Raw genomic sequence first — 26,872 nt, 5'->3', positions numbered from 1 at the left:
CTACCCCCGAATGCGAACTGGATTGGCGGGTAGCTGCCGAGTCGACGCCGTTCCGCCGCTCAGGACTCACTTGGGTAAGCTTACACTTCTTCCTTTCCAGGCGGTGTAAGGCAATCCCACCTTCGTCGCCAGTGTTGAGTCCTTGGCGGGAAGCAGACACGAGAAGCAGTTGGAGTTCTCAGTTTTCTTTATTCTGCGTTCAGCTTACAAGTAGATGGCTTCAGCAGCTCCCAAAACCTCCCAGTTTCTTATATAGACATTTCCCGGGTAAATGCGATACTTTTCCCGCGCCAGCACCCGCGCATGCGCACGGTGCTGGCGACAGCCTGTCTGGTCCCGGGCAGCTTTGCACCTGCCCGGGACTGCCTGCAAACGCCCGAGCCGTTTGCAAGGCTCGGGACATAACAGCAACCTTGGCTCTTTTATGACTTGTGGACTTCAACTCCCAGAATTCCTCAGCCAGCATGGCTCAGCTTGCAAACTCTCCCTTTCCCCTCAGCATGGCTGGCTCAGGAATTCTGGGAGTTGAAGTCCACGAGTCATAAAAGAGCCAAGGTTGCCTACCCCTGGCCTAGTCTAAAGAAAAGAAGAAATAGGGGAGACATGATAGCAGTATTCCAGTATTTGAGGCGCTGCCACAAAGAAGAGGGGGGTCAGGTTGTTCACCAAAGCACCAGAGGGAAGGACTAGAAACAATGGTTGGAAACTGATCAAAGAGAGAAGCAACCTGGAATTAAAGAGAAACTTCCTAACAATGAGGACGATTAACCAGTGGAACAGCTTGCCTCCAGAAATCATGGGCGCTCCATCACTGGAGATTTTTAAGATGAGACTAGACATTCACCTGTCTGAGATGGTATAGGTTCTCCTGCTTGAGCAGGGGGCTGGACTAGAAGATCTCCCAAGGTCCCTTCCAGCTCTATTCTATTCTGTTCATTTTTTTCAGTGCTGTTGTAATTTTGAATAGTCACTAAAAGGATGGCTAATTTGAGGACTACTTGCATTCTAGCCATAGTTGACCAGCTACGGTGACAGTGACTGGAGAGACATTAGTTAAAAAGATCTTTCAAATTTCTGTGACATAGTTTGTTTAATAGAAAAAAAAACAGACATTGAACTTAAGCCTTTGGCATACAAAGCATAAACTGCATCATCAGGACTGGTTAAATTTGCCAAATATTCTAATTTCTTTGAACATCTCAAACTTTGGATTGTTGAATCCAAAGAATTTTTTAAAAGGATATTCTTAATTAGTAGACTTCTTTCTTTTTCTTTTTTGATGCACATTTCCCCAAATCTGTATTTATTTCTTTGCCATTTTGTTTAGTTCAAACCGTTTTTGCCAATACTTTTCCTAACATGGTGTATTTTGGATATTATGTTAATGAATGCATGCATTTTTGGACAATCTTTTCCTAAGTATACATTTTTAATTGTTGGCACACATATTGCAAAATTTAGAGAGCCGTGAATTTCAAAGGGAATTGAACTGCAATTAGATATTAGTTCAAAAAAATGTAATTGAGTAAGTTCACGCTCAGGTTCATATTATTCATATGTCTAAGTTTTAGTCCTTCAGACAGGATACTGGGTTTTTAGTAATTTTTATACAAATGTTCTATTTTGAAAGAAAATAAACATAATAAGTATGTTTTAATTAAGACAGGTAATCTAAGTTAGTGTTATGGCCAGCCTAATCAAAATAAGAAAAGAATATTTCTTAAAGGAAAACACATGTGCAAAGCACAGAAAAAAAGTTTGCCACCTTTTCTATGTTCAGCAAAGTTTTACTTTATTCAGCAAATGAATTATCCTTTTGGATTATTAAAAGCTTTGAGAAGTTGCCGTGTTCATCACACACACAACTTTGCTTGGAAACCCAAAATAAAGGGTTAAAGTGGTCTCTAAACAAGAGGTAGTCCTCAACCTACAACCACAACTGACCCCCAAATTTCCGTTGCTAAGTGAGACAATTCTTAAATGAATTTTGCCCCATTTTACAACCTTTCTTGACACAGTTGTTAAGTGAATTACTGTAGTTGTGAAATTAGTAACACGATTGTTAAGTGAATCTCGCTTTCCCATTGACTTTGCTTGTCAGAAGGTCACAAAAGGGGATTACAATACACAGCAACCGTCATAAATACATGCCAGTTGCCAAGCATTTTAATTTTGATCATGTGACCGTGGAGATGCTGCAATGGTTGTAAACGTGAAAAATGGTGATAGGTTACTTTTTTCAGCACCATTGTAACTTTGGTCACTAAATGCATGGTTGTACATGCTGAGTGCTTTAGGGATTTGTTCTTAAAAAAAAAAATCCTTGAAAGGGGCTACATAATGTGACTGTTTTATTTTCTTTTATTAAATAGTAAAGCCCTGTTAACCATGAGACTGTTTGTTTGTTTGTTTGTTTGTTTATTAGATTTTTATCCGGCCTTTATTATTTTACAAGTAACTCAAGGCGGCATACATAATTTTATGGATTATACTTTATATATAATCTATATACAATATACCAGGGATAAGCAAACTTGGCTCTTTTATGACTTGTGGACTTCAACTCCCAGAATTCCTGAGCCAAGCATGCTGAGGGAAAAGGGAGAGGTTTCCATGCTGAGCCATGCTGGCTCAGGAATTCTGGGAGTTGAAGTCCACGAGTCATAAAAGAGCCAAGGTTGCCTACCCCTGCAGTATACTGTATAGTCTCATCTCTCTGAGAGAGGTGAGCAGTTAACTCACCAGCTTGGAGAATGAACCTTCAGCCTCAAATATGAAACATAAACAAACAAACAAACAAACAATACTCCCTCCTTTTATTTTTCCCCACAACAGTAACCAATTAACAATGAGTACTGAATATACAAATTCATTCAATTTGTATATTGCATAGTTCACAATTTTATTTTTAATAAAAAATTGCACCAAAAATGCATATTGAATAAACCCATAGACACACACACACACACACACACACACACACATTTTATCAGGAAATTATAAATGAAGGAAAAAGATCCGTGCAAAAACATCCTGCATACTATTAAAATGCACTCAGTGCATGTATTCAACTAAATGTGCATGAAAAACAGTAAAATGTACATACTGAATAAACACACCTACACACACAAACAAACCCCATATTTTATCAGGCAATTGTAAAGAAAGGAAAACAATTGTCCAAAAGCTTCTCTGCATACTAATAAAATACCCTCCGCACATTGATTCAGGTAAACGTGCATGAAAAATGGTAAAAAAAATATATCATCTTTGTTAGTCAAACTTAAGCTCCCGATGTTTAGGGAGTTCTCTTGATGGGAATGGGAAAATGTTGCCACTGTTTCTTCTGCAATGTGTTTTTTGGGCTTTTCAGTTTAGCCTGCAAAACTGGGATGTCCGCTCATCTCCCTTCCCAGAACTAACCAGGTCTGACCCAAGGCTGGCTAGAAAAAATATAGTTACATTACAATTGTCAAGGAAAGAAATTGGATAAATGATTTTCTCCAGGAAAAGAGAAGTTCTCTCCACCAATTCTCAAGGGCAAAATTTCTCCTTAGTTGTGAACGTGGCAATGGAACTGAAAAGGGTCTTCCTTTGTGATTTATTTGAATGGTTGGGAAACCAGAGAGTCTTGCAGACTCCTGCAGATATTATCACACAATAAAAGATGGGAAACACACAGACACAACCCTTGGCCTCCTCCTAACTAATACATGTCAGAGGGCTGTATTCCTCTTGTATGAACATATCTGAAATTCTCTGAAATGATTTCTGCTGTAGATTCTCTTCTATCAAATTGAAATCCAGTGGGAAAAATTTGAACTATCCAACAGCAGTGAAAACATGACAGAGATTCACAAAGATATTGTGTTGTTTTTGTTTGATATGATCAGGTCTGGAACAAGCCCAAATGAAGGTATGCTTAGAAAAATATCAAATGGAAAAAATATGATATTTGATATTTTTATTTATTATTACTAATGGTATGTATAACCTCCCTGAAAGCAGTTTGGTCCACAGATAGTCCTCGATTTACAATAGTTTAGTGACCGTTCAAAGTTACAATGGCACTGAAAAAAAAGTGACTTGTGACCATTTTCACACTTATGACCATTGCAGAATCCCCAGGGTCACTTGATCAATATTTAGACGCTTGGCAACTGACTCTTATTTACGACAGTTGGGCTCATGGGATCCCCTTTTATGACAAATAACATCACTGGGGAAGCCAGATTCACTTTAACAATCGTGTTAACTTAACCACTGCAGGGAATCACTTAACAATTGTGGCAAGAACGATTGTAAAATGGGGCCAAATTCACTTAACAGCTGTCTCGCTTAGTAACAGAAATTTTGGACTCAGTTGTGGTCATAAGTCAAGGACTACCCGTACTCCATTTCTTCTAACAACATGCTGGCTGCATTCACAAAACGTAATCAGGAAACCAACTAGGTTTGTATAATTTGCTAAACTTGATTAAAATGAAGCTTGGCTTGATTAACAAAGACCAGGAAGATGCAGGCTCAAGTCCACCCTCACTTCTGCAAACACACTGAGCAACTTTGGGCCAGTCACTCTGTCAGCACAGCCTATGTCACAAGATTGCTGTTGTGGGAATAAAATGAACTGAAATCCCAACCAAGCCACCTTAAGCAAAAAAAAGTGAGATAAACCAATAATCCCCCTCAAATGATTTCTTTCTCTGTCCAGGTTAATTATGTTACAGGAATGCAGCCCTTACAAAATGGATGAATCACAATCTCTTTTCCCTACAACCAACGAAAACTGGTGTCAAATAGTTCCTTTTGTTGTTCAGGGCTGAGGTAAATGAGAAAAAGATCTCCTATGGAGCGAGAGGCATTCATAAGTAAAACCGCTTTATCGGAGAATAAAAGACAATCTTACAAATCGATAGCCAGCAGCACCTGATGTTTAATACATGGCAGCACTGGGGTCACTAGTCTAGGAATTTTTTTTCCACAGTCTGAAACTGCCATCGCTTTTAGACTTCTGAGTGGAATGTTTTGATTCATAACATAGCAGGATGGATTTGGGCAGCATGTCTATAACTAAGGACCTGTTCTTCTAGCCCCGTGGTGGCAAACCTATGGCACGCGTGCCACACGTGGCACACAGAGCCCTCTCTGTGGGCACGTGTGCCATCGCCCCACTCCTAGGCCTTCAGCTGGGTTTTATAAAACCTTTTTGCTTTAGGCCTCCGCTGCCGTGTGGGAAAAAAAAAGGTTCAATCAATCAATTTCAACTTCTCGTGGGAAAAAAAAAAGATCTTACAAAGTTGGAATTGATTGATTGAACTTTTTAGTCCCACCCAGTCTGCTGTTACCACCGCAGCCATACCCACCCAACTGGCCACACCCGCCCAATTGGCCACACCCACTCAATTGGCCACATCCACCCAATGGGCCATGCCCACCCGGCACTCAATGATACACAAGTGGGTTTTGGGTGCAGTTTGGGCACTCGGTCTCTAAAAGGTTCGCCATCATTGTTCTAGCCTTTGTATTAAGCCAGTGTTTCCCAAACTTGACAATTTTAAGGCATGTGGACTTCAACTCCTAAAATTCCATAACCAGCATTGCTGGCTGTGGAATTCTGGGAGTTGAAGTCCTCATGCCTTAAAATTGTCAAGTTTGGGAAACACTGTATTAAGCAAATGTCATAGTTTATCCCAAAGGTGCTTATTTCATGAGGCAACTGGACTTTTTTGTTTTTCTTTGAAGATGTTTCGCTTCTTATCCAAGAAGCTTCTTCAGCTTCCTGCCACCCAGTCAGAGCTGAAGAAGCTTCTTGAATGAGAAGTGAAACAAAAAAATCCAGTTGTCTCTTGAAAAAGTACCTTTGGGGCTTGTATTAAGCAGGGAGAATTAGAGGGGACTATCACAACTCATTAATTTCTGGGACAGAAGAGCTGGTAATAAAGGGAAAAGATCCCAAGTGATATAAATGACATACACATTTATCCCATCCATCGAGAATAAGGTTTTATATTCTCAGTTGGCTAGGAACCTCTCACCAAGCAAGATCTCTCACAGCTTATAGTACAAGTAGTTCTTGACTTACAACCAGTGGTGGGATTCAGCCAGTTCGTACCACTTCGGCAGAACCAGTAGCTAATTTTTTTTCGCCCAGGCCCAGAATGGACTTCCGGAAGTGGCATCCACATATTTGAATCCCACCACTGCTTACAACCATTCATTTAGTGACAGGTCAAAGTTACAATGGCACTGAAAAAAGTGACTTATAACTGTTGAGTCCTTGGCGAAAAGCAGACACGAGAAGCAGTTGTAGTTCTCAGTTTTCTTTTATTCTGTGTTCAGTTCACAAGTAGATGGCTTCAGCAGCTCCCAAAACCTCCCAGCTTCTTATATAGGCATTTCCCGGGTCAATGCGATACTTTTCTCGTGCCAGCACCCGCGCATGCGCACGGCGCTGGCGACAGCCTGTCTGGTCCCGGGCAGCTTTGCACCTTCCCGGGACCGCCTGCAAACGCCCCGAGCCGTTTGCAAGGCTCGGGACATAACACCCCTTTCCCCCGGGCTAAAACTACTACCAACATATAATCATTATTTTATGCAGTGTTCTGCTTCTCAGTGCTCCTATCGTTACCTGGCTTTTGTTTAGCCAGCAATGTTATCTAATCCTCTAAGTATTTAGGAGACTTCCTTGCTCTCTGTGACCTTCTCAGCTCTGGGTTTCTGACAGGTGTTCCCTGACTGAGGGGTGACAAGAGCCTGTTCCCCTTATCATGCCTTGGTGCCTTCCAAGGACTTTGCCCCGATGCCTGGCCTGCTTGCTCGCCCACCGGGCTCGTCAGGCCAGGGCTTCTGTCACTTTGTGACCTGGTTGACCTGCCTAGCTGTAGGCCCTCGGGCCCCTTGAAGTGATAGCCACTGCTGGGCGTCTCTATAGAACCTCCTAGGTCCGTCCAAGACCTGTCAGGAGGCTGTCCAATCCCTAAGCCCCGTTCTGTGTCCGGGCTCGTGTGGGTCTCTGTACCTTCCCAAAACTCAGTTACTCCCTGATTTGGGCTAGAGGTGTTGCGGTCGGGACTTGGTTCCTCGACCACCTCCCTGTAAGTTTGACCCCCTGTAGGATGAGGGGTAAGGTCAGGCCAACTCTGGGGATTGTGTGCCAGCTCTCTTGCGGGGAATGATTTGTTGGGATGCTCCCGGGTATCCTCCGTGACTGGAGTGCTGTGTGATATGTGTGGACAGTGAGTATGCCCCCGGGGTGACTCCCTGGCTGGAGTAGGCGTGAGTGCCTGTTGTGTGGGTAAGCTCCATGAATTCCTTTTCGGAGCACTTGCGGAAGCTTGAAATGGGCCGTCAGTGGCTCCATCAGTGGAGATGGGCAGCAACTCGTGCCCTTCCCTTTGCTCCAAAGGGTCCCCCTCCCCCCCTGGAAAAGACCCAGGAGTCTCATCTGAAAGGTCCCGCCTAGGGCGGAGTTGGTCGATGTGCCGACGCAGGACACGACCGTTGTCCAGGGCTACCTCGTAGGAGAGAGGACATGTGACCCTGGAAATAGAAGCGGGGACCCATGTATGACCAGGCCCGTAATTGCGAGCCCAAACCGGGGCACCCACAAGTAGTTGTCTAGGTGCCCTAGGATGTGAGGTAGATGAAGGCAGTCTGTCCGGATGCAACCGGTCAAGTTTAGTAGTAAGTTGGCGCCCCCAACGAAGTTCAGCTGGGCTTCTCCCTGTAGAAGTGGACGGTGTGGTGCGATAAGAAAGGAGAAAGTCAGCCAACCTGTGATGCCAGTCCCCGTAGGTGAGTCTTTTCAAGGCGTCCTTTGTGATGCGCACCATACGTTCAGCCATACCGTTGGTGGATGGGTGGAAGGGTGCAGACGTGGCATGACGAATCATGTTAGCCTGTAAGAAAGCTTGGAATTTGGAGGAAGTGAATTGAGGGCCGTTGTCAGACACAATGACATCTGGAAGCCTGTGTGCAGCAAAAATCGCCCTCAGTACCTGAATAGTCTTTGCAGTGGTGGTGGAAGAGACAGGTACAACCTCAAGCCATTTCGAATGGCTGTCAACAAGGACCAAGAAGAACTGGCCCTGAAAGGGCCCAGCGTAGTCAATGTGCACCCTAGACCATGGGGACTGTGTTTCCTCCCATCTATGCACGGGAGCTTGGGGCATCTCTGGGCGAGATCGTTGGCACAGGTGGCATGCATGCACCTTAGCCTCAATATCTTTATCTAAACCAGGCCACCACAAGTGGCTGCGCGCAAGAGCTTTCATACGAACAATGCCAGGATGACCCTCGTGGAGGGATTCTAAGACCCTAGTGCTCATTGAGGTGGGAATGACAACTCTGTTTCCCCAAAGCAGACAACCCTGAGAAAGGGACAGCTCGTTCCTTTTGGACCAGAAACTCTGAAACTCAGGACTGGGGCAGTGCGCAGGCCAACCAGACAAAACCCAGGAACGGACACGTGAAAGTGTGTGATCTGTACCTGTTTCAGCGGCAACATCCCTGGCACTAAGAGGGAGCTCGGGCAAGGCTTGGATTGATAGAATGTTGACAGCTGGCGCAGGGTCAGCTTCTACTACTGGCAGAGGCAATCTACTGAGGCCATCAGCATGGCCCATTTCTTTCCCAGGCTTGTGGAGTAAAGAAAAATCATATGCAGACAAAAAAATAGACCACCTAAGCATTCTGGGGGAAATGATCTGGGGAGTCTGCTTACGTGTGGTAAACAGTCCCAGCAGAGGCTTATGGTCAGTGAAGACCGTGAAATGCCTGCCATATAGAAAATCATGGAATTTTTTAATTCCAGCAACAACAGCCAGAGCCTCCCTGTCTATCTGAGCGTAGTTGCGCTCAGCAGAAGACAATGTTCTGGAGTAATATGCAACAGGAACCTGAGTTCCATCAGACCTGAGGTGGCTCAGGACAGCTCCTACCCCGTAAGGGGACGCATCACAAGCGATGCACACAGGAAGGGACTCGTTGAAATGTGCAAGTACACTGTTAGAAGTGAGCAAGGCCTTGACTTTGTTAAAACAAGCCTCATGTGTTTGTGACCAGTGCCACACTGCTTGCTTGTCTAGTAGCCTGTGAAGAGGCTCAGCCACACTGGCTTTATGTGGAAGGAAGGAATTGTAGAAATTCAGGAGGCCCAGGAAGGCCTGAAGTTCGGCCTTAGACTTTGGCCTGGGTGCTTCTAAAATAGCAGTTAGTTTGGATTCAGCAGGGTGAATCCCAGCAGCATCAATTTTGAACCCCAGAAATTCAGTGGAAGGCACCCCAATCTTGCATTTGTCTTTTTTGAGCTTGAGGCCTGTTTTCCTGAATCTTAACAGAACAGCCCTTAGCCTTTCAGCTAGAATGTGTGTGGAGTCTCCTGCAATTAAGACATCATCAAAGTAGGGGCAAACCCCCGGTATGCCCCGTAGTGTGTTTTCCATTACACTTTGGAAAATCCCAGGAGCGATATTCACTCCAAACTGTAGCCTTTTTACCTTAACGGCTCCTCTGTGGGTCACAATAGTCTGAGCTATAGCAGCAGCATCATCAACAGGCAGCTGTTGATACGCTTGAGCTAGGTCAAGCTTTGCAAAAACACGCCCCCCCTTGAGGGAGGCAAGAATATGACTGACCACAGGAACAGGATAGGCATGTTGCTGCAATGCCTTATTAAGAGTGCATTTGTAATCAGCACAAATGCGAATGTCCCCATTTGCCTTTAGAGGCGTGACAATGGGGGTCTCCCAAGGACTGGAATCAACAGGTTCTAGGATTCCCTGTTGAATCAGTTTGTCTAACTCAGTGTCAATTTTACTCTTTAAAGCAAAAGGGACCCTTCTTGCTTTAATTCTAATGGGAGTGACAGTGGGGTCTAGCTTTAAGGACACAGGGGGTCCTTTGAATGTGCCCAGCTGGGGGCTGAAAACATCTGCAAATTCTTTGCAGACTTCCTGTAGGTTGAGTGTTTTTAAGCTGTTGAGTCCTGTGACGTGTATCCCCAGGGCCTCAAACCAATCGAGTCCTATGAGACTCGTTCGTTCACCCCCTACTACTAATAAGTCTAGTGGACCTTCAAAATTCTTGTATTGCACGTTAAGGGTGGCCTCCCCCTTAACACACACTCTTGAATTTTGAAAATCTGTTAACACAATGTCAGAAGGCCTTAACTTGGCCTGAGTTCCACTACCGGAACAAATCTTCCTAAATGTATGCAAGGAGATGATTGAAAGGGCAGACCCTGTGTCTAGTTCCATAGTTAATGGAACCCCTTGTAGCTTCACCTTGAGTGACAGCTTTTTCTTGGGCTTGTGTGTGCCTGTCCTGAAGATGCTTCTTCGCAAAGCGCAAAAACCTACCCTATTCTGGCTGGGAACCCAGGTACCTTTCAGGCGCAGTTCTTCCTGAGGTTGTACCTTTCGTCGGCCCAGACACACAGCTGCAATGTGTCCTTGTTTGCCGCATGCCCGGCAGGTAGCGGAGCGGAACTTGCAGTCGGTTCTCCTGTGGCGACCTCCACAACCGATGCACTTGAGTGGAGCTGAAGAGCTTCCCTTCTGCTTTCCTTCCTTCGTGGGGTGGAGACGGTCGACTTCCTCGTCCGGATCCTCCTCGGAGTTTCCTTGGACGTCTTCCTGGTGCACGGATGCAACTTCTGGACTGTTTCTGATCGGCCGCATGTTCTTGACGGCGCCGCCTGCTGCTTCTTCTGCGGTGACCTCTCTTAAGGCATCTTGGAAGGACAGTTCTTCTTTGGCGAAAAGCCTCTGTTGTAGATCTCGATGCCTTAAACCGCACACGAATCGGTCCCTCAGTCGTTCTTCGAGGTCCTTGAACTCGCAGTGCTTGGCGGCCTTCCTCAATGCGGCGATGTATTCTCTGGCCGACTCTCCGGATCGTTGATCCCTCTGCTCGAAGGTGTGGCGCCATGCGATGACGGACATCTTAGGCTGGAAATGCTCCTTCAGTAGCTTCTTTAGATCTGCGTAGCTAACAGACTCTACTGGAACAGGTACTGCAAGGTTTTCTGCGATTTCAAAGGTGTCTTGACCGCAAACACAAAGCAGGGTAGCAGCCTTCAAGCTCTCTTCCCTCACTTGGTTTGCCTTGAAGTAGTTCTCCACCCTGGCTACGTAGGACTCCCACCGCTCTGGATGTGAGACGTCGAACTCCGAAAGCCTTCCAACCTTTGCCATCTTCAGGAGACGGGTCTATCAGCCAGCCTACCCCCGAATGCACACTGGATTGGCGAGTAGCTGCCGAGTCAACGCCGTTCCGCCGCTCAGGACTCACTTGGGTAAGCTTACATTTCTTCCTTTCCAGGTGATGTAAGGCGATCCCACCTTCGTCGCCAGTGTTGAGTCCTTGGCGAAAAGCAGACACGAGAAGCAGTTGTAGTTCTCAGTTTTCTTTTATTCTGTGTTCAGTTCACAAGTAGATGGCTTCAGCACCTCCCAAAACCTCCCAGCTTCTTATATAGGCATTTCCCGGGTCAATGCAATACTTTTCCCGCGCCAGCACCTGCGCATGGCGCTGGCGACAGCCTGTCTGGTCCCGGGCAGCTTTGCACCTGCCCGGGACCGCCTGCAAACGCCCCGAGCCGTTTGCAAGGCTCGGGACATAACAATAACCATTTTTCATACTTATGCCCATTGCAGCATCCCCGCTGTCATATAATCAAAATCTGGATGCTTGGCAACTGACATGTACTTATGACAGCTGCAGTGTCCTGGGATCATGCAATCAACTTTTGCAACCTTCTGACAAGCAAAATCAATGGGGAATCCAGATTCCCTTAACAACTGTGTTACTAACTTAATAACTGCAGTGATTCGCTTAATAACTGTGGCAAGAAAGGTCGTAAAATGGGGCAAAACTCACTTAACAACTGCCTCACTTAGCAGCAGAAATTTTGGGCTCAATTGTGGTCATAAGACAAGGACTATCTGTATCTTCAATTAGACAATCTTCGTATCTATGTGCGGCAATGGCCTGGATCTTAGAGAATCTCCAATTCTGCCTCCTTGGGAATAATTGGCAAGGGATTGAAAAAAGGTCAACCTTTGTTCTTCCAATGCTGCTTCAATCATTTTATCTTATGATTCCAATGACCATTATCTATTACCTCAAATATTGCTGTTTCCCTCAAAAAAAATTCTTACATTCAGCTTTTGCTGGAGTTGGCACACATGTTTTGAATGTGAGAAAATTAGAACAGTCATACTAAGACAGAGGTGGGGTACGATGCCCTTTATGATTTGTGGACTTCAATTCCCAGAATTCCTGAGCCAGCATGGCAGTTGAATTCTGGGAGTTGAAGTCCACATGTCATAAAAGGGCCATTATTCCCCACCCGTCATGGAATGACTGTTCTAATTTTCCCACATTCAAAACATGTGTGCCAACTCCAGCAAAAGCTGAATGTAAGATGGAATTTTGAGGGAAACAGCAATATTTGAGGTAATAGATAATACCCTGTTTATATTTAAGTCAATGATTTAATGATTGTAAAAAAAAAAGAGGGAAAGGGGAGTGATGGTGGAAGTGTGAGTACAGAAATATAGAAATACTTCTGATTGCCAAGCTGTTGTTTTTACCATTTTAATTTGTAGGTTGTTACACAACTAATATATTCCTTCTGCTCTTCCAGATGCTGTTTGTTCTTCTCCATGATTCCAGCCAATCTATGGGCATGCTCGTGATGAGAGCAGATCAGGGGGTGACTCAGAATGATGACATAGGCATCATGAGGTCATAAGACAAATAACTCTGCACATGGGCCAGATATCATGATGCAAAGATACACTTTTATCATATATGTGAAAATATCATGACACATGTGTCTATTATAGTTGTATAGTGGATAGCATATAGTAAACTTACTAAAATACATATAGTAACCCCCAAATGTCCATTAGAAAAAAAAGTCTAATTGGTTAATGGATGAGAGATGATTCTACTTTCACCCCCTTGCCATTTTTGCTAATAGTAATGTTAATTTTAATTATTTAAATATGTTAATGTTTTATCAGGTTGTTTTTACTTTGTTGTAAGCCAACTACCTCTAGGCAAGATGGAAATCAAAACAATAAAATACAGTAAACATAACCTGTCAAATGTTAGAATCAAAGGATCAGGATCATACATTAAGTTGCAAAGATCCATGCAAATTGATAGGAGTAATTGAAAGTCGTTCAAAAATTTAAAATTATAAGAGGAAGTAGCTGCAAGAGGAAATAGCTTAAACGAAAGCCAAAGCTAAAAGAATTGGTTAACAGGAAAGGCAAGACTAAAACTGAATAACAGGAAAGAATTTATTGTTCTAAGAAGCCATAAAATATCCCAGAACTTAAAAACAAACTAAGAAATCATGCTTAATATCCTATTAAATATTAACTGACACGCCTTGCACATATTATCTGCTAATTATAATGCACGTGTGATGTATGATTTAGTATGTAGCAGGAAATGTAGAAGGTGGTCAGAAAGAGTGTAACCTCATAGTACCTCAGCCAATGGGGAACGAGGAGGGATGTGGCAGCCAGTGGAGGGAATGTATAAAGATGATGAACTTTGAAGAGAATCAAGATTTAATAGCTTCTCTCTCCATTTGTTGCAATAAATGAAACAAAAGACCTTCACTCTGTCTTGGCTGGTTATTGGTCAGACAAGCTTGCCTCTGGTCACAAAGGAAAGTAGCCAGGAGCACATAACACAAATGTAAGTTGTCAGTAGATTTTATTTAAAATAACATTTGGAAAAGTGGCAGATACGCAGAGAGAAATTTAAAATGTTGAGGAAGACTGAAGGATTGTGCTGAATTTAGTGATTCTTTTCAGTGGGGCAGAGAAATACCCCCTAAATTATTGTGCAACAACTTGATGGTTATTTCTACTGCTTTTGTCTTGAAGAATTATTCGAAGCAATTTTGCTTTCCTTTCTAACTCACACATCTTTGAAGTGAGCGGTTTTAATTCATTTGGGTAAGCCAAGGCTGTGAATATTTGCTACAACCATTCCCTGCGGCTATGTGTAAATTAATGAATTGCATAAGACATAACTAACTGTCTGATTTTGCTTCATCTTTGTTTACAAAGAGATGGATGGATGGATGGATGGATGGATGGATGGATGGATAGCAGAGAACACATGATAATTAAAGAGCAATTGAAAATATAACCGTTGTTCCTCTTTCTAATGCAACTTCTTGATTGCACAGTGTATTCTCTTAGCAGCCTCCTGTGTCTATTAAAACATCACTAATCACAATCCGAGTTGGGGCTCAAAAGGATTAACACAGTAACCATCCAACAGAAATAAATTTCTTCTTTTTTTTACTTTGCACTCATGCTCCAATTACAGAATCATTGCAGGCCATTTCCTTCCTATGGAGAGACTTTATTCCTAGGGAGGGATTTTCATCCATTTTCTCTAGATATCCATATCCATCTCGCAGAGCCAAACCTTTTTGGGTGGCACAGCCATTCATTTCTTGAAATTATTTATTTCTGCGGGAATTAAAGGGGTTTCAAAAATATTACCATGGAGTTGAAAGGTGAGCAATAGCCTCGATGGTTATACCAGTAAGGAGGCAACTCTGCTAAGTTACACAAGTCTCTTCCACTTATTAAAAAAAGAACCTGGGGACTGAAATGATGCAAATTGCAAGAAGTTGATTTATCTTCCTCCTTGATTATAATTTTAGGATTTGACTATTACTTCCTTTTTCTGCATCAGAAGTTCTCTGGAATGGCTTGCAGTACATTCATTTAGGGACTGTTCCAAGTTACAACAGCACTGAAAAAAGTGACTTACGACTGGTTTTCACAATTATGACTGTTGCAGCATTCCTATGGTCATGTGATCAAAATATGAATGCTTGGCAACTGGCATGTATTTATGACTGTTGCAGTTTCCCGGAGTCACTGGTCACTTTTTGTAACCTTCTGACAAGCAAAGTCAATGGGGAAGCGAGATTCATTTAACAGCTGGGTTACTAATTTAACAAACATTGAATCACTGTGTTAAGAAATCTTGTAAAATGGGGCAAAACTCAAGTAACAACTGTCTTAGCAATAGAAATGTTGGGCTCAATTGTGGTCATAAGTTGAGGACTTGCCTGCAATCAATATGGTATAAAGGTGGAATACTCAACTGGCACACGGAGACCCAGATGCAAATCCCAACTCACGTAAAACGAAAAGCAAGATACAAATCTAAGAAATGAAGGACTAGCACCAGAACATGGTCAGTGTGGAAGATTTGGGACAAGACTGAACATTGAAAACCCATTTCCATAGTTTTCTTTCTTCTGTTCTTCATTTGGCACTACAATACTTTCAAGAAGTTCTGGACAAATTAAGGATCTTGCATTACTCATCCTCTTAAGTTTCACAGTGAGGAGACACTCCATTTCTGAATTTGCTTTTGGAGGGCTTTCCGGTCTTTAGGACCCAGAAAGAAATGATCAGGGGATCTCATCCTGTTAATTAAAATCAGCAACTATACCTTCTAAAACAGGGGTGTCAAACTGCTGGCCCACGGGCCGGATGTGTCACGCAGAAGCCATGCCCATCCCAGCTCCAGCAAGGGGAAAAAAGTTGTGATATGTCGCGACGTGTCATGTGACACAGCGAGTTTGACACAGTGCTGGGATTCAGCCAGTTCACATCAGTTCAGCAGAACGGTAGCTAATTTTTTGTTGCCCAGGCCCAGAATGGACTTCCGGAAGCAGCATCCACACAGAGAACCGGTTGTTCACCTATTTGAATCCCACCACTGGTTTGACATCCCTGTTCTAGAACATTCCTTGGGCTGGCACTCTGTCCTTGTCTGCCAGAAGAGGATTTTCCCAAGGATGCCATGACATCAAGACACTTAAAATTAAGATTTTCACTCTTTCCTCTGTTTTTATCTAGGAACAAATTTCAGTTTGAAGACAAGGTGACCCCAGCAAACTATTCCTTAGTTTCCATTCTCTGGTTTTCTCATCAGAATATCAGTCTGCTCTCCTGGATTACTGCACACACACAAAAATTCAAATATATTTTCCATATACTTTGGCCAGCATGTCCATCTTTTTTTTTTTTTTTTTTAGCAATGTCTCCCAGTACTGATGTGTTTTGGCATACATTTGCCTAATAGAGAATTGCCAACATGGTTGGGAAACTCTAGCAAGTGCAGATTTCAGCATTTTTGGTCCCGGAAAAATAGCCTAAGAATGTATTCTAAGCTTCTGCAGGCACATAAATAATACATAATATTAATAAATGAGTGCTACATTAGAAAACACTAAGTAAAGCATTAGCACTATGGAATCCCTCTTGAATACCCACAGTTGCACACTGATGCAGACCCACAAAAAGAAACAGAAATGTGGTTTAAGATTCTTGCCATTTCTCTTGGAATATAAAATTCAGAGGAAAAGGAAAATAATGGGGAAAAAGGGAAGAAGATAGGAAAAGAGGGGGAAAAGAAAGAAAAGCATTGACTTCTGACTCTTTTTACCACAGTTTATGTATTTAGTTTATGGCATACCATACATGGATTAGCAATATATATTTACATTTCATCTAGAGTAGTAAAACCCAATAAAATATAAGTGTTAAAACCATCTATGTTCAAATACCAATGTATAGGCTGTCTAATCATTGAAGTGCAGCATCGTTTATATTAAAAAAAAATAGATCCTGGGCCAGTATATGCCCTCAGCTTACAACGGTCATGATGTGATCTACAATTTGATGTGGGGCTCCACAGTCACACTGAGGAGAGGATACTATGCCCCATTTATACAGAGAGTCCTAGCAGACACTGGAACCCTGAAGATAACAACATTACAACCTCAACTTTTTGCCTTTACACAGTAATATACGTTAGGCATTTCTATAGCAACAAACCTATCTGATCAGCAAAAACAAAAACAAAATTTCATTTTTTTCCATCTCAAGCACAAAACCCAGAAGAGGTTTCCTAGTGGAAACAAGATTAGCTGTGTTCTTTTCTTAAATAAAGCAGTCAATTTAACCATTTCTACTTTTCTTCCTTGCTGTGGAAAATAACATATATTTCTATTCACACTTATTAGCTTTTATAAACCATCATCATTTATATTAAACAAAATTCACTATGCTCTTTCAAATTCTTTAACCTTAAGAGGAAAAACGTATAAAATCAGCCATTTTCCTAGGAGAGGTTTGTCACAGCAAATGGCTTGGCAGGTTACATCCTTCCATGATTTTGTCAGTTCTCACCTTGTGCTTTGCTGTTATGCAGGGACAAACTGCCATGAACTGTGTGGAGGGCAAATGCTTGGGAAATCAAAAGTAGAGATTGTACCTCCTCAATGTCAGACCCAGCGTGATACCTACCTTCTGATAGCCCCATTTCCAGCTTGGAATGTTGCAGCGAATGTTCCATGCGCTCCCAGCCGAGTCCGGTGACTTCGTGCATCACAGTTACGAAGTTGGTGCTGGGGTTTCTGGAGTGGCAGCTGAGCAGGTCATGTGACCATCTGACGTTGATAGAAGACACCCGGACAGCCGCTATGCACCGATAGGGAGCGAGAGGGGCCAAATTGAGGAAGCATAGTTTTGTTACAGTTATGGCTAGGGCCGCTGGGTCTGACAGGTTTGGACGCTGGGATAGGAGGAGGGGTGGTGTTACGAACGGAGGTCAACTCTGTTGGGATTGCTGTGACATTTAGGAGAACGGTGTGAACGCAACACTTGGACTCAATGTAATAATGGGGTATGCGTGTTAGCTAGGCTGGGGCGTGGTGCGGGTGGAGTTTTATCATGGGGGGTGATTGGGCGTGGTACGGGTGGAATCTAATTATGACTGTTAATTGGGGTATGTACTCTGGGCGTGGTGGTGTGATGTATTTAGGGCACTGGAAGGAGGTCCCTTCCAGTGCTAACTTCGTTTTCAACATAGTGAATTAAACTTGTTGGATGCTGCAACGTTCCTGTTTCTTGGCTTTCGTGAAGCGCAGTTAGGACGTTATGACACTCAAGATGCTGCCCCAAGGTCATCCAGCTGGAAGAAGGAGGGAGCCACATGCCAAGCTGTTCCTGAAAACATCCTACATGGACTTGAATGGTTATTGTGGGGTGGGCAGCAAAAGATAACCAGGGAGAAGGGAATGAAACTTCAGGATTTTGGTGTGCAATTCTCAGTTCTGGCTACGCAATTCTGCAATACACTTGATCTCTAATAATATTACACCTTTCTCAACAAATGGAGCCAAGGATTGTTTTTATTTAGAGGTTTAAGTTGTGGGCAGTCTGACAGATTTTTTTTTGTTGAGGTTTCACCCCCATATCAAGGTGTAGTAATTAGATAACTAATCAAGCTCCAGAACTCTCATGTTATATGTTAGGCCCATTAATTTGAGTCTCCATGATGGATGTTTCTCCCAGCCACTCTCTCCCCTTCCGCTGCATTTGTGATTACCCCAGAGGATTGAAGAATGAAAAAAAAATATCTTATTTGCCCTACAGTTTGCTGAATATTGCTCTACAGATATTGTACCCTTATCATCTTTAAGCCTGATAGAATCCTTAGGTTGCCCTAGAGATGGGAGCTCTCTTTCTTGAACCAATAGTTCAACATCACAAGAAAGAGGGCTCCCGTCTCTAGATTTTTCATTGCCTTATCATATGCTGGACATAGTTTATTTTGCATTGTTAGCTGATCATTTTCCTCCCTCAACCCTTTGGGGGAAAGCATAGTTCCAGCAGTCAATTGTGTTCAAAGAGCGAAGACTAATATTCAAAGTGAAGGTCTGATTTCCCGCTGGGCTAAGGTCAAGGTATTATGATAATGCGCCTCTTTTAATAGTCTGATCTCACACATATGTTTATTAGCTTTCTTCCATTTCCATTATGTAAAGTAATTAGTTAGGAGATAATGGCATCTTAATGGCAGGACAATAAACATTCAATAAAAGAAAGGAACTGGACTGGGTTAAGGCTGTTTTCACTCTCGTCCCCTAGTCCGACTTCCCTCAGAATGATTTTTTTAATTTGTCCTATTCTGGCAATCTTTTACTCTTTTTTTCTTCTTTTTACTAACAAAGAAAAAATAAGACTAAGAAATTATCACAGTTTAGGGTAACCTCACTGGAGAAGAGCCTAATGCTGGGAAAGATGGAGGGCAATAGAAGAAGGGGATGACAGAGAATGAGGTGGCTGGATGGAATCACTGAAGCAGTAGATGTGAGCTTAAATGGACTCCAGAAGATGGTAGAGGATAGGAAGACCTGGAGGAACATTGTCCATGGGGTCGCGATGGGTCAGACACGACTTCGCAACTAACAACAACAGAAGACTTCATGTTGTCTTTTTTTCTTTATTTGCAGGGAAATATCTTTATCTTTCTAACTAGAGGATCTACTGGTCAAACTGCCAAGGTTAAGCTCACAGTAATGTCCACAGCATTACTAAAAAAAATCTGTTTACTATTTATGACCTTTATAACAACTGTCTGAAGGCATTCTGCTGCTATATCTAACCTGCACAAAGGACCAAGAGTATGTCTGTTGCAGAGTACAAGGGCGTCCATAAATACACATCAATATTTCCATATGTTCAACTTTTCTGTTCTTTTCTGCACACTGAGAAGTGAATCACAGAGGCTATATTTCCAAAATAGGATCATCAGTTTTTTAGCTATAAAGGCAAACCACTATCCAGTCATTTCCGACTCTAGGGGACAGTGTTCACCTCCGTTTCTTAGCTGAGGGAGCTAGCATTGTGAAAGACATTTCCATGATCATGTGGCCAGCATGACTATATTCAGAGGCACAAGGAACATTGTTACCTTGCTACTGAAGTGGTACCTATTAGTCTACTTGCATTTGCATGCTTTTGTCCTGCTAGGTACTGCAGCCAATTTTGGTCACCATATCACAAAAAAGATGTTGAGAGTTTGGAAAAAATTCAGAGAAGAGCAGCTAAGATGATCAAAGGCCTGGAAACCAAAACATACGAAGAACAGTTGTGGGACTTGGGTTTGGCTAATCTAAAAAAAAAAAAGAAACAAGGGAGACATATTAGCAGTGTTCCAGTATCTGAGGGGCTGTCACAAGGAAGAGGGGGTCAGGTTGTTCACCAGAGCATCAGAGGGAAGGACGAGAAACAATGGTTGGAAACTGATCAAAGAGATAAGCAACATGGAATTAAGGAGAAACTTCCTGACAGTGAGGACAATCAACCAGTGGAACAGCTTACCCCAAGAAATTGTGGGCGCTCCATCACTGGAGATTTTTAAGAAGAGACTAGACCATCACTTGTCTGAGATGGGATAGGTTCTCCTGCTTGAGCAGGGGGCTGGACTAGAAGATCTCCAAGGTGCCTTCCAGCTCCATTCCATTCCATTCCATTCCATTCCATTCCATTCCATTCCATTCCATTCCATTCTATTCTATTCTATTCTATTCTATTCTATGTTAGTGGGAGCTGGGGCAAGAACAGGAGTTCACCCTGTTGTGCAACATTCGAGTCTCAAACCCAGGCTTTCAGCTTTCCAGATGACAAACTCAGCATCTTTAACCACTGAGCCATCATGTCCCTTTTTTAGCTATATATGTTCCATGTCAGCCTAGCTCATGTATATCTGTAATAAAGTAACTTTGTGAAAGGTAAGCTTATATAGCAGTTTATAGTTGGATTTGATATCTTATCCAGTATGACAGCACTTGCTATTGTTAAAGACCATGTGAGTTGTGAAAAAACTCAGAGAAGGAGAAAATGTCAACCGTCTGACTAGTGAATTCAACATTGAAGAAACTATGGCTAAACTTTACTGAATACACATCTCGGTACTGAAGAAGCAAAATCAGCTCCAAATTTTCCACACAAAAATCTGGTTAGTTCACAATAGCTCTCCATAGCCCCATAGTGTTCACATTGCCCAATCATATTTCTTTGGTTTGTTATGAGAAGAGTCCACTTCTCCATCAGACACCTGCATTTATGACCTTGGTTCTTATGGTCCATAGACAGCTTCTTAAAAATCCCTTTTCTCCCAAGCTTCCCTTCCCCCTTGTTTCTATGGCAAGTTGAGTAGCGACAGAGGTTAGCAAGCATCTTAGCAATTCAATCTTGACAGAAAAACCTTGAATAGGAGAAATGAAGGAGGCTGCATTTGAGGTGGGATAAGAAGGATTTCCAATAAGCATAATATAAATGCATTTTCCAACAAAGAAACTGTTAGAAGAAGCCAAGAGAAGGCTACAGGTAGTCAAAATTGATGTTGCCAAGGTTGGCCAAGGATCATGGCTTTAAGTTGCAATGGGATCAGATCATGATGAAGATAATCATTGTATTTGTTTCTGCTGGTCTGAAACTGGAAAAAGAAAGATATATTTGGCCACTTGGTTTTATTGACTCCATTGTTTGATTCTGTCTGTCTGTCTTATCTATCCCTGTCTGTCTGTCTGTCTGTCTGTCTGTCTGTCTGTCTGTCTGTCTGTCTGTCTATCTATCTATCCATCTATCTATCTATCTATCTATCTATCTATCTATCATCTATAATGAACTGGGTTGCATGGACATATCAGGAAGTAAAGAGATCATTATGAAAATAGTCTTGACCATGGGATTATGTGAAGCTTTTTCAAAGTAAACTTACAGCTACCTTGATCATCTTTTTAAAAAGATAAGATTTTTTTAAAATCTAACTATTCCTTCCCCCAAACTTAATTTAATTTTTAGGTAGGAAATAAGGGTAGCCAGGCTGCAGGTGTGGCAAGCATACATTACAAAATTTTCACAGGAAGGAAAATCAAAGGATGCCACAAATCTTTTATATCCCTGCTACAGAGAAACAGCAGGAAAAAAATTGTTAGACAGCCAGGTAAGGTCAAACAAAGATAACAAAGCAAATATGAGGTTGATGGAGTCACCTTATAAAGGAGGATGGACAGGTAAACATAAAGATAGAGGGATTGACTTGTGGAAAACCTAAGAAAAGTATAGAAAATTAAATGTCTATGGAGATTCTCAGTCATCCAGGTCATGGTTGTCCCAAAGGTGCTTTTTCTAAAGGCAACTGGACTTTGATTTTCCTTGAAGATGTTTCGCTTCTCATCCAAGAAGCTTCTTCAATTCTGATATTCAGACTTCAATCAGACTTCAGACAGACTTCAGTCTGAACTGTAGAAGCATCTTGGATGAGAAGCAAAATGTCTTCAAGGAAAAACAAAGTCCACTTGCCTTCAGAAAAAGAACCTTTGAGATACAGAGGGCATTTATGTGGTCTTCAAACTAGAGAAGTAATTCTAAATGTTAGGTACACTTCAGTTATTCCAGAAGTGGATTGTGAATGGATTTTTTCCAAATGGAAGAGCAGAATATCAATTTCCTAAATAAAGAAATTAAATAGCATTGTTTTTCAGCTTGCTGCTGAGGGGACCATGTATAGCTTCTTCCCTCTTCTATTATATGTATTCTGATATGTTGGCACCCACCTAGCACGCACTAATCTTTGCAGCCAGCACAAATTCAAATGCATTTGTTCTTGTTTCTGTTAATTACTCCTGGAGCTGCCAATACTAAGGTTATTTTTCTTGCCAGCTTTCTTTTTCCATACCTCATTCTGAAGGCAGAAACAGAGCAAGTTCTACAAACAAAAGGCAACATGAAAAAGTTAGCTTCTGTAGCCTCAATGACCCAGTCTCTTCCAGCTGGCTTTCCTATATAAACAGACATACCTCCCTGCAACTGCTTTTATTTGAGAGGCTAGAGGCAAAAAAGAAGACCGGGGGAAAAAAGTTCACTCAGAACATTGGAAAGCTCAAATTGGTGGTGCCTGTCTTCTGTCTAACTCAAGCTCACTCAATCTTTCATCCTTCTGTAGTCGGTAAAATGAGGACCCATATTGTTGGGGGCAATAGGCTGACTTTATAAACCAGAGGTCCCCAACCTTTTGGGCACCAGGGACCGGTTCTGTGGAGGAAGGTTTTTCCACAGACCAGAGAGTGTGTGGTTTTGTGTGCTGCCTGCATCCCACCGATGGGGCTTTGCTTGTTTGTGCAGGCAAGTTGATGGCATGCCGTGGACCTCTGCTATAAACCACTCAGAGAGAGCTGTAAAGCACTGTGAAACAGTATATAATTCTAAGTGCTGTTGCTGTTGCTATACCACTGCATCACCAGGGCTCTTGTTGAAGACAGGGATCAAGTGGTCCCTGAAATACATGAGCTTTCATGCCATCCTCTTAGTAGCACTGATATTGTAGTATCATATATTCTAATAGCCTTAAAAATGAACAAACCATAGTTTTATCTCCAAGGCGATAACCATCTCCAATCATCCACCCTCAGTATCTTCTTGGGGCCTGCAAAAATGGTAAGGTGACCAACCGTCCTCCTTTAGGGAGGACCGTCCTCCTTTTGTGAGTTCCGTCCTCCCTCAAAAAGTGTCCTCCTTCATGTCCTCTTTTTCGATATTTGAAGACTAATCTGCAGGGCTTTTTTCCCCCCTCATAGAATGCTCAGAATGGCGTTCCGGCACCTTTTTTTTGATGGTTTTTTTTTCAACTTTTGCATGAGCTGTGCTACTCCTTCTATTGGCTTTTGAAAGCCAATAGGAATTGTTGCTGAACGCACCAAAACACCCGGCTGGCAAACTTTGTACATGCAAGTTGTCTGTATTATTGTTGCAATGAATAAAATGTTTCTTTTATTTACGATATTTTTTTCTTCAATTTATTTGTGTCCTCCTTTTCATTATAAAAAAGTTGGTCACCTTAAAAATGGATATATTTCCTTTCTCCAAGTCATAAGGCAATTAAAAAAAAACCCCATGTTAAATAATAAGGATTTACTTCTGAAGGGACTCTCCATCTGATTGCTGGATCCTGCTTCTCATATACTATTCTTGATAGATGGTAGGGAAGGGATGGAAAGGTTAACCTGTGATTAGAAGAAGTATAATAAACTCACGTATTGTTGCCTATTTCTTCCTGTTTGAAAAATGAGGCCCATTTGTCACTGAGGATTCAGTGCTCTGCATGGCACACCCCTTTGACCTTGTGGTCGATAAATAATGCATCCTGACCTGGAGGAATGAACTAGACTTTACTTATGTACTTACAGACTCAGGAGACAGTGAAGGATGGTTTTCTATGGACAGGCGTCTGCCTGGTGGTTCTTCTAACCTGTAAGATGAATGGCCCAAGCAAGCTAAGAATAGTTATTTCAAGTTCAAGCTTGCCTGTATCAACCTATTGTCCAAGATGGACATTCATAGTGGGTTTCTTTGGAGCGCACTCTGCTGGAACTGAAGCAATTGTAACGGGAGAAACTCAAATTAATTTGGTTTTCTTTGCTCCCTCATTGGTTTAACTCATTGTAATACTAGTTGAAATTGGTTTTTGTTATAAATGTATTTATTTATTTCATTTGTATCCACAAATAACTCAAGGTGACAAACAGGTCCAACACACCTTCCTCCCTGGGTTTCCCCACAACAACCCTTTGAACAGGGTTGGGCTAAGAAAGTAACTGGCTCAAGTCAACAGCCAGCTTTCATGACTAAGGCAGGATTAGAAGTCACAGTCTCCTGGTGATGGGCCCAAAGTCCATCAGCTGACTTTCATGCCTAAAGCAGGACTAGAACCCACAGTCACCTGGTGATTGACTCAAAGTCACCCAGCTGGCTTTTATGCATAAGGCAGGACTAGAACTCACAGATTCCTGCTTTTTAGGCCAGCACTTTTAATCACTAGACCAGGGGTAGGCAACCTGGGCTCTTTTATGACTCGTGGACTTCAACTCCCAGAATTCCTGAGCCAGCATGGGGGAACTATGGCCCCTTCATGACTTGTGGACTTCAACTCCCAGAATTCCTGAGCCAGCATGGCTCAGCTTGGAAACCTCTTCCTTTCCCCTCAGCATGGCTGGCTCAGGAATTCTGGGAGTTGAAGTCTACGTGTCATAAAAGAGCCAAGGTTGCCTACCCCTGCACTAGACCAAAATGGCTGGGGGTGTTTTGAATTGCCCCAAACTTTGGACTGGTTTTTGACTCCAGCTCTGCTGTTTGTTTGTTTGTTTGTTTCAGAGCAGTGAGAGGGTCCTCATGCCTATTTCTGAGCTACATTTCACTGCCCCTCAACAATTTAGCCCCTGGTTTATTGAAGCTGTCATTCACAACAGAGGACAAATGGTCCAGGTTTGAAATACTTCTGCTTTCAGAGCTCTGTGACTGGATCATATGGACTGAATCAAAAGCTCATCAGCAACTGAGAGGATTTAAAACATTTTTGACTGTGTCTGCATTTGTTCTATGCTTGACGGTACTTCTATGCCTCTCTACCTCATGGATTACATTATCAGTCGTCTCTCCCCTGGGATTCTGGGAAATCATAAGCACGTGTTCCACAAAAAGTATCTGTGTCCTTTCCAGGATGGCTTCATAAATCTCTGCTTCCTGTAGAATATAGCATTTTAATGTGGTTTTATGATATTTCTTTTTGGGTCGAATGGAACCATACCTCACCATATCATTCTGAAAATAAAATAGAATAAAATACTGGAGCAGCAAGAATTGGATTGAGAACTTTATCAGATTTTTTTAAATACGTACAGGTAGCCCTGGACATACAACCATTCACTTAGTGACCGTTCGAACTTACAACGGCACTGAAAAATATTGGCTTATGACCACTTTTCACCATTGCAGCATCTGCATGGTCATGTGATCAAAATTTGGACCCTTGCCAGCTAGCTTGCATTTATGATGGTTGCAGTGTCCCGGGGTCATGTGATCACATTTTGTGACCTTTCGACAAGCTTCATGTCAGTCAGAGTACTGCGAACTACGCAAAGGGCTGGCAAAAACTTTCCAATTTTTTCAAAGTTCTTTTCTAATTCTAAGAAATCACAAGATTTAAACACGTAAACAAAATCTCTTCTTCAAGAGTAGAGAAGTAGATAGGGAAATAGTCAGCAGATGGATACATAGAAGCCAATTGATGTAGAGATCAAGGTGCTGGCCTAGAAACGAGGAGGCTGTGAGTTCGAGTCCCACCTTAAGCATGAAAAACTGACTGGGTGACTTGGGGCCAGTCACTCTCTCTCAGCCCAACCCACCTCACAGGATTATTGTTGTAGGGGAAATAGGAGGAAGAAGGAATATGAGGTATGTTTATCACCTTGGGTTGTATATGAAAAAAGTGGGATAAGGATGTATTAAGAATATAATAAATCTCTACCTCTGCCTCACCTCAAGTAATTTGATTGCTGGACAATTGCTCTTCTACCTCATAGGTGCCTTTCAATTCCCACCACATTTTTCTAGAGTCCACCAAATTAACATGTAACAAGACTGGAACAATTATCTCCCTCCATTGTACTGTAACCGTGTATTGGATTTTGGCCTCCAAGGGGATGCTCCAATTTACACACCGAACGATTATCCCTTGTCTGGTTGAAAAACTCTCCACTGGTACCTTAATCTTCTTGCAAACGTCTGATGGAACCTCCTCAGTCTCCCCTTGTCTGCCCTATTTGCATTGGAAGCAGACCGATAATGCTTTCCAGATGACTCCTGTTCCACGGCTCCTTTTATAAGGCAATCTATATTTTTTTAAAAAATAGAGAGACAGAAACGCTCAGCCACTTTCTGAATTCAATTGCTTACCTCTGCCTTTGCAAAATTAGAACCTGTTTGCTTACTTTTACAACACCTGTGAGCACAAAGCTCATTTGAACTATGATATGTAAATCTCTTTTCAGCTGGGGATGGCTGGCTGAAAAGATAGATCAGGCATACTCTGTGGCATGGGAGATCAGCAGGAGAATATTTTGCCTGGAAGAAGACAAAAGGCGCAGGATTCTGAATACAAGATTCCCCATAGCTGATTTTAA

General features: G+C 42.4%; 1 long non-coding RNA gene across 1 annotated transcript in view; it reads right to left on the bottom strand.

The window, feature by feature from the left end:
* LOC120300261 overlaps positions 1-26,570 on the bottom strand; it is a 52,352-nt gene extending 25,782 nt beyond the window's left edge. Inside the window, exon 1 of the long non-coding RNA XR_005554611.1 lies at positions 26,455-26,570. This is a non-coding gene — a long non-coding RNA (uncharacterized LOC120300261). The remainder of the gene's footprint in view (positions 1-26,454) is intronic.
* Positions 26,571-26,872: the final 302 nt, after the last annotated feature.

The sequence above is a fragment of the Crotalus tigris genome, unplaced genomic scaffold (genome assembly GCF_016545835.1).
Source record: "Crotalus tigris isolate CLP2741 ecotype Arizona unplaced genomic scaffold, ASM1654583v1 scf7180000024339.11422700, whole genome shotgun sequence".
Taxonomy (NCBI): domain Eukaryota; kingdom Metazoa; phylum Chordata; class Lepidosauria; order Squamata; family Viperidae; genus Crotalus; species Crotalus tigris.
Note: the sequence above shows the minus strand (reverse complement) of the source record. Positions and strands in the feature narration are given on the sequence as shown.